Source organism: Gopherus flavomarginatus, chromosome 19, assembly GCF_025201925.1.
Source record: "Gopherus flavomarginatus isolate rGopFla2 chromosome 19, rGopFla2.mat.asm, whole genome shotgun sequence".
NCBI classification, from domain to species: Eukaryota; Metazoa; Chordata; order Testudines; family Testudinidae; genus Gopherus; species Gopherus flavomarginatus.
In genome coordinates, this window is record NC_066635.1 from 15,223,578 (window position 1) to 15,243,320 (window position 19,743).

Consider the following 19,743-nt stretch of genomic DNA (forward strand, 5'->3'; position numbering starts at 1 on the left):
TGTGTATTTAACACACATACACAAAACATGCTGAGGAAAAAAATAAAAACCTCATACAGATTCTCTTAAAACACTGGCATAATTTATTCCACCCAATCATGCCTCTCAAGTATAAGCTAAAAAGCCAAATTCTGCTCTCAGTTACATTGGTGTAAATCCAGAGTTCCTCCACTGAAGTCAGTGGACTTGCTCTAGATTTTTACCAGTTAACCAGAACCCAGAATACATAGATTAAGCTTATATATGAAATTGCACCCTTTTGGCGCTAGGTATCTTAAAAAGAACAAGAAGGGGAAATAGAATTTAAATCCTTAATACCAAATATCCACATCCCCTAACCCTAACTCAAGTAAAACTGTCAATGGAACTACAGAATTTGGCCCAGTTAGCATCTGCATGAGATTTTTATTTGCTGGGGCTTTGCACTTCGCTGCTAAAAATAACAGAAGGGTCAAATTAAGATCTCAGTGGCACCAGCGTGAATCCAGAATAAGGTATTGACTCTGGAGTTGCACTAGATTTACACCAGCGGAGCAAAATGAAGTCTGGCCCTATGACTTTAAATGACAGATATCCATCATCTCCAAGTATGCTAAATTCTCCTCCAGACGTTAGCAGTGCCTCCATACCCAGACAGCAAGAATAGTGTCACAACTGCCTTGAAGGAGTTACAGCTTTAACACATCAATGAAAGAAGAAAATGGAACACTAGCATCCTCAAGAAGAAAATTCTTCCTCCTCCTCCCAGGCTCAAGACGCTGAAGATAGGCCTGATTGCCGGGCACACCAGCAATATATGAATAAACAGGTGAACCCAGGCTGGCTATCAGGGGTGTAAATTGGCATCGCTCCTCCATTGGTCACACCAGCTAAGAACAGGCCTGAACATCTCTGTGCACTAGAGGAATTTATATTTTTTACACTGCTGCAATCTAAGTATGTGTTATTGTACCTACTGAAGCAGCAGGAAACACCAACAGATCCCTAGCAACCTTGCCAGAAACAGCAGCTCGCTGAATAAAGAAAACAAGCAGGTTTGTTCTAAGAACTTAAGCTCAAAGGGTTTTAAGCTGCAATTATTCCTGGTTTATCCTGAATTCCAGTCCTTACATTTACAAGTATGTGAGGTATAAATAGAGAGCACCGGGACAGTAGACAAGTGAAGCCACTGCTAATTTAGGGCCTGATCCAAAGCCTGTTAATGTCAGTGTGGTTTAGGGATGATGACACCAGATTGGGAAGCAGGCGATTTGGACTCTGTTCCTGGCTCTGTCACAACTTACTGTGTGACCTTGGCAAGCTGCTCCTCTCCCTCAGTGCCTTGTTTTCTGTCTCCACCTTTTGTCAGTCTTCACTATTTTCATTGTAAATTCTTTGGATTAGGGCCTGTCTCTCACCATGTTTGCAAAGCACCTATTATAACAACAGGAGCCTTCCCATCCAATAGGTGTGGGTAAATCAAACAGACCCCAAACAGAGAAATTTCATTTGTGCCTTCAGGATGCTACTGCAGACTCTTTCACAGGCTGGATCCAAATACATAGAATTACTCAGTACAGCAACCAACAGGAATCTGAATAGCCTTAGGCTTAAGGTTTTCCAAACATAAACACCAAAAGCAAAGGACATCTGAATGGCACCTGCTAGTAATAAACTCCTCTACTAGCCGCGGTGGCTGTGCAAAGCTTCTTAGAACTCTGACTCGCTGGACTTTAATTCTGTGGGACGCTATTTCATTTGCCAGTCATTCAATATCGTCCTAATTCAAGGCTATTACCATCGGCAAATCAAAATGCCTTTGCTATGAAAGAGAATGATTAGGACTGGCTTCAGAGTAGCAGCCGTGTTAGTCTGTATCCGCAAAAAGAACAGGAGTACTTGTGGCACCTTAGAGACTAACAAATTTATTTGAGCCGAAGAAGTGGGCTGTAGCCCACGAAAGCTTATGCTCAAATAAATTTGTTAGTCTCTAAGGTGCCACAAGTACTCCTGTTCTTTTTTGAATGATTAGGACTGTCTTGTTTGCAGTACAGTTCTTCTGATGGAAAAGAACAATCCGAAAAATAGCTTTGAACCTTGACAAAACAACAATAGGAGAGTTGAGTCACACACAGGACCTGATCCTAAACCCATTGAAGTCAATGAGAGTCTTTTCACTGATTTCACTGGGCTTTGGATAAGGCCCATAGGCCATGTCTTGTTTCCCCAGCACAGTTCAAGCAACACACCTCAATGCTGACCAGCAGCACACCTGGGCCAACCAGGAGCACCAGCTAAATTGGGAACACAGCATTTTGCCGGGGACATGTTGTTACAGAATATCTCGCCTCTGCCGTTGGGTTCTTATGGCAGCCTCTCCAAAAACAATTTGTCTGCTGAGACATTTTCCTGCCCCAGGAGTATTCTGTATAACTGAAACCAATGGCGGGGGAGAGAATGTTCCCTTCAAAACAGTAATAGCCAAGTCATTGTAATCAATCAACTAAAACTAAAAAACACAAAAGCTCCAGGGAAGATGAATCTTTGGCACCATCTGTAATATCCAAAATTAAGTACCTCTCTGGGGCTCTGTGACAAAGGCACTGGGGAATGAAGTGTCAGAGCAAACTGTGCTAAGTATGTGAGAGTCTGATCCTGCACACTGCTGAGCCCTCTCACTTCTCGTTAGCTTCTGCCAGGGAGCTCCGTGTCTTGGAGGACTGGGGCCTGGTGTTTGACTGTGGAATTGGTTTCTGTCGTGTGCTATCAGGGCCAGACCTGCCTGGGTGAGGTCAATGGGAGTTTTGCCATTGCATTCAGATGGAGCACGTCCTCTAGGTGTGCCCAGAGAAGCAAAATAATTAGATAGCCTTAGGATACCAATATGGTGCCGGAACCAAATCTCCAGACAAAGCGCTGCCAAAAAACCAAACACTGCTGGTAGAATAATATCACTCCCTGAAAAATCCATCTCCAGAGATACATTTGAAAAGATCCTGTTCCAGAAAATAGGAAAGAAATAAAAGGGTTGCTCTTTTGGGATTGTCTTCGGTCTGTACTGCACCTCACACAAGGAGGCCCTGGATCTCTGGTTGGTGTGAACAGTAATTATACAAAACATCAGGGGCCAAATTCCCTGAGGAGAAGTTATACCAGGGATGAATTTAGGGATGGGAGAGGAACACAGACCTTATACCCCTATGTAGGCATGCAGAGGTAAGATGGCCCGTTAGATCCAGGTGTGATGGAGTATGCATACACCTATTCCCCTCTAGTGCAGGTAAAGAGGCAAACAGACAAAGCTGCAGGTAGACTACTCCCATTCAATGGCCAGCACAGCTCAGCTGACTGGGGGTGAGCGTCATTAGCTGCTGATATAGGCCAGCAGCCAATCGCTACACCAATTCCACCTATAGAAGGAAGTGGCAGAATTGTGACTCAGGGATCACAGTGCCTCCGAGGGCTACTTCTGGGGTGGTGCAGCTCCCACACCCCTCCTTGCTGAGGCTGTGCTGAAAGCCACCATCTATCCCACTGTGAAGTAAGAGGTAATGAAACTCCGTGTATAGCAACAGAGAATGAAAGTCCCCACTCGTTTCGCTACACTACAGATTGCAGTTTCAGTTGTCATTCAATGTCACTTCTAAGGAGAAGTTTTGTAGGGTGAAAAAAAGATGCTCCCACTCTCAGAGGGTTCCCTTATTAAGATACAAAATATAGCAGAGACAGGGAGAGAGATTGGTCAGTTCATTACTACAACAATGTACAGGCTTACATTTTAATGAGAACAAACTGTTCCGTTTAGATTTTGTTTACCAAGAAATGCCAACTATGTACCGGAGTTATATGTTGCCAAAACACACTTCATTTGTCTATTTGTCTGTACTCATGGGTTATCTAGTCAGGTTTTATCAGGGGTCTTCAAAGCAGAACGCTCATAGCGGACACTGAATTGCAAATATGCAAATGAAACTTACATAAAGGGTTTAATAAGGCTTCCACTGAAGCATAGGCTCTTGGAGTCTATGAAGCTCTGGCTATTTAGACCAGCTAAGAACCCATTGAGCCTCAACTGCATTTGAAAAGTTCTATGTAAGAGGAAAGAGCAGGCCATGTAGCTTGCCTGTTGATGGGATTTACAGATAAAGTTCCATCTGCATTTAGGGTTAAGCTAAAATGCTCACTATGGTGCCAGGCAAGAATTAACCTAACTGTAATAGTAACACGAGGCTCATTATTTCATTGTGGATTCATGCAGAGATGGTGGGAGAGGCAGGAATACAGTCTGTATCCCTCCATCTGTAGCAATTTTACAAAATTATGACACTAAACCTACATTGTATTGTTACGTCATCTAAGCCATTCCCAGTCTTCTCTTTGTTGTTTTATTGGTTTCACAGCAACAGCCTCCCTTTAACTGGACCCAAGTGGTGCTGCAGGCAGAGGAGCCAGAGCAGTAGTATTGGGACATCAGAGGTAACTCAACCAGTCATCCCTCGCTCCCTCAAGAAACCTCTCTGCTTGCAGCACCAAATGGGCCCTGCTTAGAGGAATTAAGACAGTTGTGACTGGGCAGAGGTAAATGATCCCACCTGAGCCAGGCAAGGAGGGAGTCACAGGACAAATCTCCAGACTCCTCCCACTCAGCCAATACAGCTCGTGATCCGAAGCAGCCCCAGATATTCCTGTTCTGAACAACCACCACCACCACCCCAATCCCCAATTCTGGCAAAGCACCTTAATCCCGACCCGCATTCATTTGCCAATTCATTTCAACCAGTGGGGCGGAAGTATGAAAATAATAGGAGGGAGGGTATGACGACTGGCTGAGTTATCGCTGATGTCACAATGCCCCTTTGCCTGCCACACCAAGTGGGCACTGTGTGCAGCAGTCAGGTTTCCCAGTTGCCAGGATCAATAGGGTTCTGCCCAGCGATGCCTCCAACTTTCCTTGAAATTGATCGGAGGTGGTATTTCAAAGTCAGTGCATAAGAGACAGAGAAATGCCATCAAGAGTTAGGCCTCACTTCACTTAGCTAGTCGGTGACACATGCAGTGTTGCTTTTGTATTGTGGATACCCGTTTGGTAGGAACTAGGCTGCCAACCCATTTCACGTAGGCCGCCAGGTAAGTGCTTTTCCATCACAACCACCACTGGTTCGTTTCAAACCAGTTAAAGGTTCCTTAGCCCATAATTCACCCTCTCAGCCATCCACGTGGTTAAGGCACAGGACTAAGACTCAGGATATCTGGGATCAGTCCCTAGCCTCCCTGTGTGACCATGGGCAAGTCACCCCTGCACAGAAAGCCCACAAAGCATTTAAGCCCTTAAGTGACGCCTGTGTCTTGTGCTGCCTAGGCAAGCAAGTACTTTGGGCTGCGTCTTTGAGCTCTGTTGAATCAGATCTTGCTCACACCTCCCTCCGTCTACTCTTCTTAGATTCGATGCCCAGCTGCTGTCAGCAGTAGGGACTGCCACCCACATAGCATTCCTCTCTGCATCTCAGATGGATGAAAGAGAGAGAGAGGTGCTGCGAAACAGCTGTAAATGAACCTGTGGGTACAAAGGAGAAATCAGAGCAGGATGGAAGCACTGACGCAATGTGACACAATGAGAAAGGGAACTGAGAGGGCTCCATGGCATAGCAGCATACCACAAAGCGTGGTGTTTCCTTAATAGGTGTGGCCCAGAATTCTCTGTTATCCAGTGGGGAAGTTGTGTTGTCCAGTGGGCAAGGCAGGGGAGTGGAAGCCAAGAGATCATCTTCGATTCCCAGCTGGTCTCCAGTGTCATTTGGGAAAACCATAATCACTTCATTCTCAGGGGATCAGTTCCCAGCAGTCAAATGAGGGTATTGGGGCTTAACCTCCTTTGTAAAGCACTTTCAGATCTGCAGGTGGGAAGTGTTATTAACAAGCAACCACATTCCCCTCCCATTTACACTAACCCACTGAATGTGTTTATTACTGGGGGAGGGGGTGTCTGTGTGTCCTACCGACTGAGTGACTGAGATGTATATCGCAGATGGCTTTTCCTCCCCATCTCTCTATTTTCTGCACATGATTGTGGGCCATGAGGATGCTAACTCACTTGCTCTCCACAGTCAGTGCTTACATCTGATTTATAATGAAAGCCTTAATGCAAAGGTTCTGCTTGAGCTAAGGGTCAGAGCTGATGGGTGAGAAAAATAAGAATCTGAGACCCCAAGCTGCCCGGCAGCCGCTGCCTGGTAACTGTTAATCACACGTGTGGTTTCCTGCAAAAAATGAGGCGGCAGTTTCCATAAAAGACAGATAATGAACCATTTCTAGTCTCACGTCCTACCCTGTCACTCACCCTCCCACTTTCTCACACATTCATTTACACACACAGGCAAAGCAAACCGACCCTTGTAAACATGCATTACTCGCCTCTACCAGCTCAGATGCCTACACTGCCAGCTGGAGAGCATGGGCAGGCATAGCCAAGCTAGCTTGGGTCGAGCTAGATTGCTAAAAATAGCAGTGTGAGGAGGGCTAGCTTGTGGCGAGTACATACCTTGAGTCTGGAGGGGGTGGGGGAAATATTACTCAGGCAACTAGCCCATGCCACTGCAACTACACTGTTATTTTATTCAAGCTCGCTGCACCTATCCATGCTGCAATCATCCCTCTTGATTGCAATGTAGACATATACTCAAAGGTCAGAACTACAAGGTGCCAATTGCCTCCTGTGAGGTGCTGAGCACCCTCAATTCCCACTTTCCATGAAGTAATGGGAATTGAGGGTGCTCAGTCTCTTGCAGGATTGAACCCGCATTTCCTATCGGTATTTCTGTGCAACTAAAGAGAAAGTTGGTTGGTCATTTCAAAAGGAGAGGGTTTTTAAAAAAGACTATTGAACCAGTCCCAAGACACTGTAAGAGAGAGGGTAAGTAGGGCCAGGGAAATATTTTCTTTCAAATTATTGATATAGATATGCACAGCATGAGCTGCATACATAATACAATAAATGTAGAGGGGTACTACTGTCTAGTGGCCTGAGCAGAGGAATGGCAGCCTGGAAGTCCTGAGTTCTATTCTAACTCTTACTGAGGCCAATGGAAACTTCACCACTCTGGCTCAGTTTTCCCCCTTCTGTAAATGGGGGTAATTATATTGCTTGCCTCACAAGGGGGGCAAAGCTAGCTAGTATTGGTCCAGATCTTGCACTGAGAGCTGGTGTACACCCTTTGAAGTTCTGTGCTGGCTTGGAGCCTTGTGGAATTTAGCCACACATTGGCAAAGCAATTTGAAAATGAAAAGAACTATGGTCCTGGTTCTCCCCTCACTTACACCGGAGTGACTCCATTTAAGCATATGAAATGCTATCAGCATAGAACTGGTGTAACAAAAATCCAGTTGGCAGTGTTTGCCTGAAATAACTGCCCAGTTTGCAGGAGTTTATTCCCCTGAAAAAGGGTTCAGGGAGTTCCACTGAGGACATAATTTTTCCCCAGCTGGATTTAAGGGAGATGGAGAGAGGATATAGCATGTGGGCTGAGCAATCTTGCAGGGAGGAACCCTCAGAGCAGCTAATTCTGGCGAGGCACCAGCAGAGCTTTATCATCTTATTGCTGTTTTCTTTATTAATAAACCAAGGCCAGGAAGAAGCACACATCTGCATTTTACAGTGTGTGAACTGTGTTTCTAAGGCAGATTAGGAAGGGACCCTGCTTTTAGTGTGCTAAATATTATATTGCTACGAAGTTTAGCCAGATCAAAGGGCAGCATTTCATTCAGAAGACTGAAGCTTGCACAAATTTGCACTAATGAACCTATTAAAGAGGATTTATCAACAACTGGGGTAAAATGACTGTCATTTGTTTTCTAAAGGAGCAAAATAATCCTCTAACAGCTGCAGCCAGCCCAGGCTGGAATTAGCCAGACCTTGAGCTGTGTTAAACCAGATCACTTAACATTATTTTAACAGAGTTCGCACATGAACAACACAGCTTCATGTTGAGTTAGCAGTGTAATCAGCTAATTAATGTGCTGCAGATCAGTGGCTGTGTCATGCAAAAAACGCCCCCTGCTGGCTGAGATTGCAGCAGCTGTGTGTCCTGGTTTCCCCTTGTTTCAAGGGGTAAAGAAATGGTGGAAGTAGGCTACAGAGAAAAAGAACAGACACAAGAACATGAGTCCGCACCCCAGGCAGGAAAAGACTGGGTTAGAACCCTGGGAAACACCTGCAGGGTGTTGAGTGTCTTTAACTCATACTGAATCCACTAAAAGCTCAGAACCATCCATAATGAGGCACGTATGGGTGCCAATTAGAGACTTATTTTGCAAACCTAATGCTGAAGTAAAAGGCTTCAGAGAACAGCTGGATGGGACACTATTTTCCCATCCTGCAAAGAATCTGAGGTATCCACATTTTCCCATCCTCAGATCAGGAAAGCAGTTGAACTTGGTGCTTTCTGAATCAGAAATCTGAAAAAAAGAGTTTGCTTCGAGTCCAACAAAATGTTTTACTGCAGTAATTTCAAAATGTTTACTTTCAATTTTGACTCTTTTCTTTCCTTTAGTCTTAATCTAATAAACATTTCATTTCATCTCAAAAAAATCAAAATATTTTCTGAAGTGTTAAAATGGAACATTTGGACAATTACAACATTTTAAAATAATGTTTTGAGTCAGGAGATTTGTCAAAACCATTTCACCAACACTTTTGATTCTGACATCTCACTATTTTTATTTTTATTTTTTTTGCAAAAGGAGGGTTTGTCAAAAAAATTCCTGACGAACTCTACATCACAGCTGCATCCACTGATACTAGGTCTGAATTTGATTCACTGTACTGAACAAAACTACGTTGGCCACATTGTGTACTCTTCACCCGTTGTTGAGCCTCTTACAGATGCCTATGGAAGTAATCTGTGCTACATGTGGCCAAATTTTTCAGAAGTGTTCTCTAATTTCAGAGGTTAACTTAGAATATCTCAAAACCATCTCAGGGGACTCAAAATTACAGTCTTCTGTAGATTTTGCCAACAAGTCTTTTCCATCTCTAATTTCTACAATTGCCAAAATGCTAACAAGGATCATCCTACTTGAATTCACCAGGAAGAAAACTTAGATTTTTTTTTCTAAAGTGATTATGCACAAACCATGCATTTATTTCTGATTCGCAAAGAACATTTGGCATATATCTTACCCACCTATTTGTATATAGAAAAATCTGTGCTAGATCATCTAAATACAAGCAAGGGGGAGATGGGGATACTTCTTGTATCTGGGAGTATCTTTACTGAGGAACGGTCCACACAGCTGGTGCTGAAATTATGCCCAGGAAGGACAGTATAATTCTCTCTTTGCTACCTTGGCTGCAGAAGACAGACTGCATCATTAATGTTGTAATACCTCATGCACTGCAGCAACACTATTCATCTTTTTATTACAATTGTATATAAAAAGGTAGTGTCCATGCAGGAATATGATTAGATTATATCATGGCAGCGAAAAGACATTCTACATCCCAGCCCTATCAATAAGGCAAAGCAAGGCACCAGAGGAATGAACTTTTCACCATGCTACTGCTACAGTGGAATGAGGCTGGAAATCTACCAACATGCCTTGGAGCAGTGGGTTCCTGTGGAGTTAAAAAAAATAAAATAAAAAAAAAGATTCTAAAGCCTGTGTTTTGCAGGCTGCTATTTGTGATTCATTGTTCATTAACAGGCCATGTTATGGAATATTAACACACTTTCTCAGGTCTAGTGAAACCTATCTCAGGCAACTACCATACTTGATCACAAACAACTCAGTCACCCAAGAGGTGATTATTAGCTAGACATCAAACACAAAAGGGTACATTTCTGGGAGGCCTTAATATGGTTTACATAAATCAGAGAACGATCTAGTTGTACTGATTTTCATTACGAGCCAACCTGTAATGCATTTCTGCAATCCCGATCACACGGTTTGTTACTTGGAATACCATGTAGGAGATAGAGAAGGAATATATGGCAATTTACCGTACATGCCAGCCTACCGAACTCAATTGGGAACACTTCCTAGATCTCAGATGTTTATCTGGGAGGCTCAGGATACAATAAAATAAGCCCGGGGCTGCCAATGTGTGCATATAAAACTGAAGATCCAATTCCCCTATCGAAAAGCGAGATTGACCAAAGGAAGAAAAATGCAAATAAATACCTGCAAGTCTCATTGCATTAGCACCCACTCCATGCTAGGCCCTTTCTAAATATTTCAGAACAGTCCTTGCTCTGAGAGTTCAGAATCTAAGAACACACAAGAAACAAAACACAATGCAAATGCTTCCAGGGTTTTCCCTAGACACCTCCATTTTAATCAAGCTAATCCCTAGATCCACTAGTCTGTGGTCTTTTAAACAAGCTGTACAAAGCCATGCAGCTGCAGCTTCACTCTCTGGTACCCAAACTAGCTAGATTAAAGCTAGCTCGGTATATCTACACAGGCTGCAATTACGCCCTGTGATGACAGTGTACACATACCATTATGTACAGAAGGGTCAAGTGACTTACCAACGGTCACACAGGGAAGTCAAAACCTTCAGTTCAGATTGGACTTTATGATTATCCGAGCTCCCAACTGCTTTGCTCTAAGCACCCATCCAAACAGCCCCTTTTCAGCTTCACTAACAAGTCTACTTACCAACAAATTCAAATGGAAGAGCGAACATAAGCTTGTTTTTACTGAGGTCACCCGGTAAGAGGCATTTCAACAATACAGACAAGGTTACATTGGACTTAGCCCAGAATCATTAGAAGTGGCTAGAGGAACACACTGCTGATTACAGAAATTGATTTGTTCTGAAGCATTAGAAGCCCCTACTGGTTACTCTGTTGTTTGAAAAACCAAACCCGATCAGGAGATTGAACAACTATTTACATTTAAGATGTGTAATTTTTCTAAAATGTGAATTGCTGCTGGAGACATTCCAATTACTGTATTTAAATAAACTAGTGATATAAAAAAAGAGAGGGCGGGGACACACGAACTAGGGTAAGTCACATGTATGAATTCAGGTTGATATCATGGCATTATTATGCAGTTGTTGACATCAAACTGTTTTTTCACAAATGCGCTTCTGCCTCTGGGTAGCCACTATTGCTGATAGGATCTACAATGGGTAGACGCCAGACCAAAGATAATGAGGAGTGCCCAATTATAAGGATTGTTCCTTGATCAGCCAATAAATATCCTAAGAGGGGTTGCCCAATCTGGGAGAAGATACTTCCTCCTCTTGTCTAAAAGCAGGTGCAAATGAAGATTCTCCAAGGAGGCCAAAAAGACCAAAGAGACTAAACAGGTGTTTAAAAAGGACTCATAGTGGAAAAGACTCACACACAAGAAGTTAGGGCAGGAGAAGGGAAGGGGACCGACCAGCCATAGTCAAAGGAGGCAAGCTAAAGGAGAAGGCTCCATGTTTCAGAACCCACCCAACCACTACAACAGAAGGACATTGGAGAGCCTCAGATGACCCTGACACCAACTCAAAGAATATTCTTGAGGGGAGAGGAAACTGAGGCAGAGAACCACACATCAGATTTATTATTTTGGTATATCTGTGTATTTGTTATGCTACTGAAGAACAAGTCCTGTATGTACTACACCTAATCACCGGCCACCTGAGAATGTTAGTATGCAATGCAGGAGGCTCATATCATCAGTGGGATTTTGGGAGAGGATGTGTTTAAGATACAGAGGAACATGTGGGGTCAGCATTGGTTCCAGGTCCTGGGCAATGGACTGTATAGCGTCAACAGTCAGGATGGCGCACTAGATAGACAAACTCTTGGGGTACAGATCCTCTAAGGACCCTAAGACAAGCACTGTGCATGGACGCTGTTTGGACTCCAGAGACTTAAAACACAGAGCCAGCAGTCTGGTGAGTGACAAAGAAGTGGGAGGCACTCAAGTGGACCTGGGAAGACATCATTACAATCTATCTTTGTGGGACCTCTGTAAAACCTTTTGTTAAAAGGCTACTTCAGAAGCAGATCAGATCCTTAGCTGGTGTAATTCACCCTAACTCCATTGACTTCAAGGTAACCATGCAAATTTACACAAGGTGAGGATCTGGCCATATGTCATTAGTGAGCGCAAATTGGTTATGTACATAGATGATGCTGCGATAAATGCATTGATTCAACTGGAGCTGTTGAAAGTGATTTGACAAGGAACTTTGCTCAACTGGATGTGTGGTCATAGAAAAAAAATCAAAAAATCAGCTTTTATTGAATGTCTAAGAGTATTTGTACTTCTGCTCATCTCATTCTTAGAGGAAGAGAAGGCAAAACAATTTAAAGCCTGAATTTCTCAGGGGCAGGAGCCAACAGGATTGCAGTGGCGATCAATATGTTTAACTATTTCAGCATGTAAAGTCTATTGATGCTAATCTGTCTTCTCAATACAATATAGATCTCGTTGTTACCTAGGAGCTTTTAAGATGATGAAGGACTGTCTTCAAGCTGCAGAAGGGGCCAAATCCCAAAGCTTGGCTCTCCTACTATGCAATACAAGTAACTCCTAGTTCCTCTGACACCCTGGGAGCAGAACATAGCCTTTGCAGTTCTCTTGGCTAACACCCCCAGTAGACTCAGGACAGAAGAGGCTTCTCTCACTCGGAATACAGAAATCCCGCATAGTGGGCAGGGCCGCAGGCGTATTCTAATACACTGTGTAAAAAGTTAGCTTGGTTCATGGCACCACGGAAGCCAGGCACACAACACTAACACTGTACTGGGCTCTCACTCGCTGCCAGCACAAGGGGACGTCAACCAACAACATTTTCACACTTAGGAGCCCAAACTCAGGCACTTAGGACAGCGACCTGATTTTTCAGAGGAACTGAGAACGAGCAGCACCCTTTGACATTGAGGGGTGCTCAGCATTTTTAAGGTCAGGCCACTTATTTAGGAGCTTAACTCCAGTTGCCCACTTGTGAGTGTTGGCTCTTGGGGTCTGTGACAGGGCTCCACTCACCATGCTGGTGCCTCCTGCTGATCATCTTGGGGATTAGCGCCACACATCACTACATCCATGCCCGGTAGTGGCTCACCCACATCACTTCTGCTCCTGGACCCACGTCGCTCCAAGGAACGTGACATTCTCTTCATGACACAATCCTGTGGCCATGTCGTGATCTGTGCTCCCCACTTCTGGGGGCAAGTGTTGCAGTCCAACCGTCCCGCCACTTCCCCAGCGGCGACTGAAACCAATTATTCAGCCACTTCCCCAGTGGACCCAGCACCCTCTTCGTCCTTGCCTCAGGGCCTCAGCCTGCAAATCCCAGTAGCCAGCCTGGAGCTCTTTTCTAGCTCCTTTGGTCCCTGCTAGCAGCACTGCTCTGTCCAGGGCGCTAGCTTCCTTTTGCCTGCCAGACACCCAGTCCTCCCTCCTTAAACTTCAGGGAGTAACTGACTAGGCTCTGCCCTGCAGTTCTTCTTACATGGGCCTCCTGGGACCTGATTAGCTGTTCCTTGCAGCCCCTCTCCTATTGTCTGCTTTCTGCACAGCCTCTCTAGGGCCCTATTAACCCCTTGCTGCCAGTATGGAGTAAACACCCCATCATAAGGTCCTTCCCCTATTATAGAAAGGGCTGGGATAAAAGGTGCCCCATTACTAGTCTTCCTACTTCACAGAAAATGCAGTGATTTACCCTCAGACAGCTACTTGCTACACAGTAGTCAAGAGTCTTTTAGATACCGAGCAGTGCCAGGGGCTCTGGTTACTTGTATAACTGATGGCAGAGCAATGTGGAGATGCTGAATGTGCAGTTTCCCACAATGCACTTGTTGTTTAACAAAAAACTTCTTTGGTTTAATTAGTGTTTAGTCCACCTTAGAGATGGGCCCTAACCTAAAGCCCAGATCCAAATATTCCTCAACTTTGAGAAAGTTTGGAACCAAGTCCAACCCTTGCAGATCATGAGTATTTGGAGACTGCTTAAAAATATAAAAAGGGTTACAGACCATGGGACATTTTCAGTATCAGGAGCTGGAGTGACTGTCCTGAGTTTATTTAGCACTACACTTTTTCCCACCACCCAGTGAGAACAGTAAGAGATTTCAGGGTATATGGCACAGTCTTGACTTTAATTTGGTTACTGAGATGATTAAAGAGATACTGGCAGCCAGTCTCTCTTGAACATACCATGTGCTGCCCTTATATCCAAATTAATCTATTTAAAATACAAACATTTTAGTTTACATACAATGCAGGTTTTCACTCAGCATATGCAAGAGTCACTCTAGTGCAGGCACCTTGTGCAATATTGAAACCCAAGTGACACCCCTTACTTGGGGCTTCAGTGGAGCCTATGATATTGTTTGAGACCTTTGCACCTGGTGGAAATTTACATGCTGGGGGGGATGAACATGGGCAGATATATACCTGAAGCAGCAGCTTACCTACTCTGCCGTCAGGTGCATCCACTACCTTGATTTTCATACCCATCAAGAAAAACACCCATGACTGGCACTTTTGAATTACCACTCCCCTTCTGGGGTTTGGTTTATGAACATAAAGTAAGCTTCACTGAAAGCAAGTCTTCTAGTCCCCTTCCCCAAGCTCACCAGTTCTGTCCAGCCCATCCCAAGGTCCTTACAGACCTTCACCAGGGCTTCACCACCCTTATCCTTCCCTCCCAGGCTTCACAGTCCTAGATAGCCTTTCCCAACTGAGGCTTCACTCACGCTTTGCTTTGCTCCCTGCAAGTCTGTCAACTAAGATTTCCACCACCAGCAAACTCCTCCATCCCTCTGTGCTTTCTGAGCAACAGGCTTCTTTTATATACTGTGGCTGGTCACATGATTGTCACCTGATATTTTCCTCCCTTCCCTCTGACTACAATTCCCCAGGATCCTTCAGGGAACTACACATCCCAGCATGCCTGCTTTTAAAGGGGCTGCTGAGCCTTGGAACATGGTTGACTGGTTCTTGGACATCACTATCCTTAAATAGGGTACACCACAATACCACATCTGTGTGTTCAATGGTTCTGCTCTTTCTAGGTTCAAGGATTTTATCTGATCTTAATAAGATGGCAGATCAAGAAATTTCACAGCTTTCCAATCTTTAAATGTATTCTTTAACTGTTATTAATTGGAACCCATTTTAATGTGCAATGCTATTCTGCATTTTATGGCCATAGCGCTAACCACATTAAAATCCCATCCCTTCAACAATGATTAAAGAGCAGCTGAAATTTCCTACAGGTAAATATGCCCAGGGGTCTGTGATGGGATGTTAGATGGGGTGGGATCTGAGTTACTACAGACAATTCTTTCCTGGGTGCTGGCTGGTGAGTCTTGCCCATATGCTCAGGGTTTAACTGATCGCCATATTTGGGGTCGGGAAGGAATTTTCCTCCAGGGCAGATTGGCAGAGACCCTGGGGCTTTTTCACCTTCCTCTGCAGCGTGGGGCATGGGTCACTTGCTGGAGGATTCTCTGCAGCGTGAGGTCTTTGAACCACAATTTGAGGACTTCAATAACTCAGACATAGGTTAGGGGTTTGTTACAGGAGTGAGTGGGTGAGATTCTGTGGCTTGCATTGTGCAGGAGGTTAGACTAGATGATCATAATGGTCCCTTATGACCTTAAAGTCTATGAGTCTATGAAGACCATATTTTTCAGAAAGAATCTCTTTATACATTGCAGATTTTCTGCATTTCTTTCCTTGTGCTCTTTATTACTGAGCGTATCTCGTTCTTTGCATCTCATGCTCTTCCTTGGGTGTGAACGTAGCTCAGAAGGGATGCACCAAAACTCTGATGCGCCTTGTAAGAAGCAGTGCGTGTGCATACACAAACACACAGTGCATCTCCAGAAGGTCCAGACTGCAGTGTGCACACACACATATGCATATATATTCACACACATGCACACACTGAATCACAGAAGATCCAGTATGCAGCACACACACCCTACTAGGTGCAACACACACACTGCATCCCCAGAGGGCAGCTTCCCCCACCATACTCTGAAGGTCCAGAGCACACAACCACTACTCTTAAGCAAGCAAACAAATCACTGCATGGACATACTATAACATGACTCCCCTTGACACTACCATCACCAGGGCTACCCATATTTCAGGATTATTCCATCCTTTGCTGTGGTTCCTTAGCTGCTGCTTCTTGGGCTAGCATTAACTATTCAGATGCTGGGATTGGACAACAAGGGATGGATCACTCGATAATTTCCCTGTTCTGTCCATTCCCTCTGGGTCAACTGGCTCTGGCCACTGTCAGAAGACAAGATACTGGCCTAGATGGACCATTGGTCTGACCCAGTGTGGCCATTCTTATGTTAACTTTGCAGTGCATATTTGTCTGTATTTAATAGGTGACAACAGCTGAAGCAAAAAGGGCTGGTCTTGAGTCCTTCCCTTTCCATCTGATCATTCCCCTAAAAATCCACTTACTGGTTCTCCTGCACTGTTGCCTTATGATCAGTCTCTTTTTATGAGTGAAGACATGCAGTTGGGTTTCTGGTCACTTTTCTTATTAAGTTGTAACATATTAAAGCTATCCACGCTCCGCACTGTTTAAACCAAATGGCCAAGAAGAGATGGACTGAGTGAGAGGTGTTCTGGATCACAATTAGGTTTAAGCAGGGTTCACAGCTCTGATTCAAGGCCAAATTAGGGCTATTTTGATTTTGTACTGGGTTATACCTACATCACGGACTTGCAAGATTGCAGACCATGACATCAGAAATCTCAGTAAATCAGCCTCTCTCACAAGATCTTGAATGTTCTTGTGAGATTTCATCTACATCCAAACCAGAACCTGAAAATAACAGCCCCTTCTGGTTTAGGATCCAACCTGCAACCAGGGGTAGGCATGGATCTGTGCCCCACATGAAATTGGAGGGGTTCAGATTCATGACCTTGGTTTTGGCTAATCTCTACCTCCTTGGGCTGAGGTTGGAGTCATATATCTGTCTCCATCACAGCCAATAGTGATACACAAGTGATTCTGACTTCAGGTGCAGAACAGGCGGCAGAAGCAGATGGACTCACACACACACACACAATCATCCTATTTTCATGCAAATAGCCTTAGCAAACAAGAATGAAAGAGGAGAGGTGCAGAAAAGATCTGGTATAGAAGCAGAGCATATTTATTCATAGGGTTACCATCAGCTACCCTTTACGAAGCATCTATTGTGAAGAAAGAAAGAGATTAGTTAAACCTGCTACACACAAAAACTGAGTTATGCTGTCTGAATCCCACTTCTTGGTCTGAATTTAGAATCACTGGCTGATTTCCAATCCTGAATATAATGTGCCGTGTGGGCAGATACTATGTCCCTTGCAATACTATAACAACAAGGGTCTTAAAGACAGGCAGTGCCTGGAATACACAAAATCAGGATAGAAGACAAAATCTCATTCCCTTTTTACACCTGGGATGCAAATGACCAATCTCCCATCCCTTATCACTGTTGTGGTATAGCTCACGAACAGGGTTCGCTGTTTGTACTTGCCCACAGAGATGAGACTGACAAGATCAGTGCTGTGCACCGTATATGCTTGATGAGCATGCATTATGCCCTGTCTTCTCAAGATAAGCGAGAGATCTTCTACAAACACAACAAAGGGAAAGAGGGTCTCTACTGAAAACATTCTACTGCGATAGTAAAGATATATATTTAGAGAAAGCTTCTCCATTGTCCTATTTATGTCAAGCATCCGGTACTTTAGAGATGCATGTTCACAGAGGTGGTGTCTGTCGGCAGGCAGAATGTCCCCCTACACAGTTCTAGTAAAAAAGCCATTTGAAAAGAGCACAAACAATCACGAATTCCCCCTTGACACAGGCAAGCAGAGCACTGAAGAGACCTTTTGAAGTTGCCTCCTTTGAATTTTCAAATTTCCACATCAGCCTTGGAATCATTTGCTGTTCCAAATAAATGTAGCATGAGACGGTAGCTTACATACAGATCACACATTCGAATCAAGAAGGATATTCTTGGTGTTCACACACGCATCTAATGTATAAAGCCTTCCTGTTCAACGTTAGTCATTACACATTTAACACAGACACACAAATTGATATTTGTAAGACACTGAAACAATAGCTCCTCCAGACATGCCTTAATTTATATGCACACAAACATACAGTAGAGAGACAAGGACTATTATGTACTTTACAGAGTATGTAAACACATTTTCCATTAAAGAGCTGCTGTGTATACATTTTCTACTTCACATATGGATAGCCACATGGTCCTCAAATATTGCTATATATTGTGACCACAGTTCAAATTTAGCAAGACTCAAACAGTATCTTACCTTGATTTCCTTGCTGCTCTCTCTATGCAAAATTTACACTTACTGTTACCATCAAGGCTAAATATATGCAGAGAAATGTAATTGCTCCAGCCACACAGTGCTCCTGACGTGGAGCTGCAGCTATTGCATTGTTGATTTTAGTAGATTATGTGTCTGGCTTTGCCAACCTGCTGTTTTAATGCTCCACGGGCTTTTGGCAAAACACCAACAATACTCACTGCCACAAGGGGGCTTTAACAGTTCCCTGGTGCTGTTTATCACAGCAATCCTTCTGTGCTTTTTAAAGGAAACAAAAGAGTTGTTTTTAAGTGTTTTGACTGCATTAGGGCGACAGTTGTTGGATGCAAAAGAATATTTTTTAAAAATATATCTGTGCCGATCCCCTCTATTCCACCCATGTGGACTCAGCCAGCTTTTAGATTAGAAAAATTGGAATAAAGGTATGTGCATTTTAAAGGAGGTAGCAGGCTGAGAATCTGAGACTGTTACTAGGGATGGCTAGGGGTAAAAATGATGGAGAGAGGGTATTAAGCATTAAATCATTGGGCCAGATCCTCGGCTGGTGTAAATTGATGTTGACATCAATGGAGCAACACCAATTTATGAAAGCTGAAGCTCCTCCAGCCTATTCAATCTTTTTGTTTTCCTCTAAAAAGGAAGGGTTCAGCCATTTATTAAAAAAACCTAAACCCTTCTGATTAAATTCTGAAAGCAGAGTCTCTAATACTGCACATATCCATTGCTGGGATGTGACGGTATGATTGAAATAAAGAAAGACATGGATCATGACTGGATTTCAAATAAAAGCCCTTAAGGACCAAAGCCCCCACTAAAATAAATGGCAAAAATTCTACTGGCCTCTATTTGACCTATGCTTTCTAAGTCTCATCCCAGTTTATGTTGCATCCCCTCTCCTGGCTGTCAAAATCAGGCTAATGGTGTAACCCTGTCAAGTGGTTTAATCTGGGTCTATACTAGACTTGCAGAAATTAAACTGGTTTAGAAATAGATTTAGTCAAATCAGTGCAATGCCCTGGTGTGGTTTAACTTAAATCAGTTTAAAAGTAGCTAATATCGACCTAGCTTAATTCAGTTAGCAGAGCTACGCTAATTTACACCAGCAAAGAATCTGGCCTGCCCCCTAGTGGATGGTGGCCAGTTTAGGCAACATTCTGGATTTTGCAGAATACATAAACATCTATATATGTGGATTAGAACTATCTATATATTTATACTAAGTTTAGCACCATGGTTTATCAGCAATTTATAAGATTTTTTTTAAATATTAGCAAGTGTTAGACCTTAAGACCTGTGAACATTACAGTGTTTGTGCACAGATACACACACACACACACCCCCCAGATTGTTAGATGTATTGTTACCAAAGTGCCTAGGAGCCCTATGTATTGACTAGGGCAGCCAACTTTCTAATCGCACAAAACGGAATACCTTGCT

General features: G+C 43.6%; 1 protein-coding gene across 3 annotated transcripts in view; it reads right to left on the minus strand.

Moving 5' to 3' along the window:
• RAP1GAP2 (RAP1 GTPase activating protein 2) overlaps nt 1-19,743 on the minus strand; it is a 322,912-nt gene that overhangs the window by 204,385 nt on the left and 98,784 nt on the right. For 2 of the 3 annotated variants that reach the window (XM_050929154.1, XM_050929149.1), the window contains exon 1: nt 18,289-18,416. The exons of the other annotated variant lie outside the window; for it this stretch is intronic. The gene's annotated coding sequence lies outside the window, so the exon portion shown is untranslated. Of the gene's footprint in view, nt 1-18,288; nt 18,417-19,743 lie in introns of those variants that run through there. 3 annotated transcript variants of the gene reach the window in all.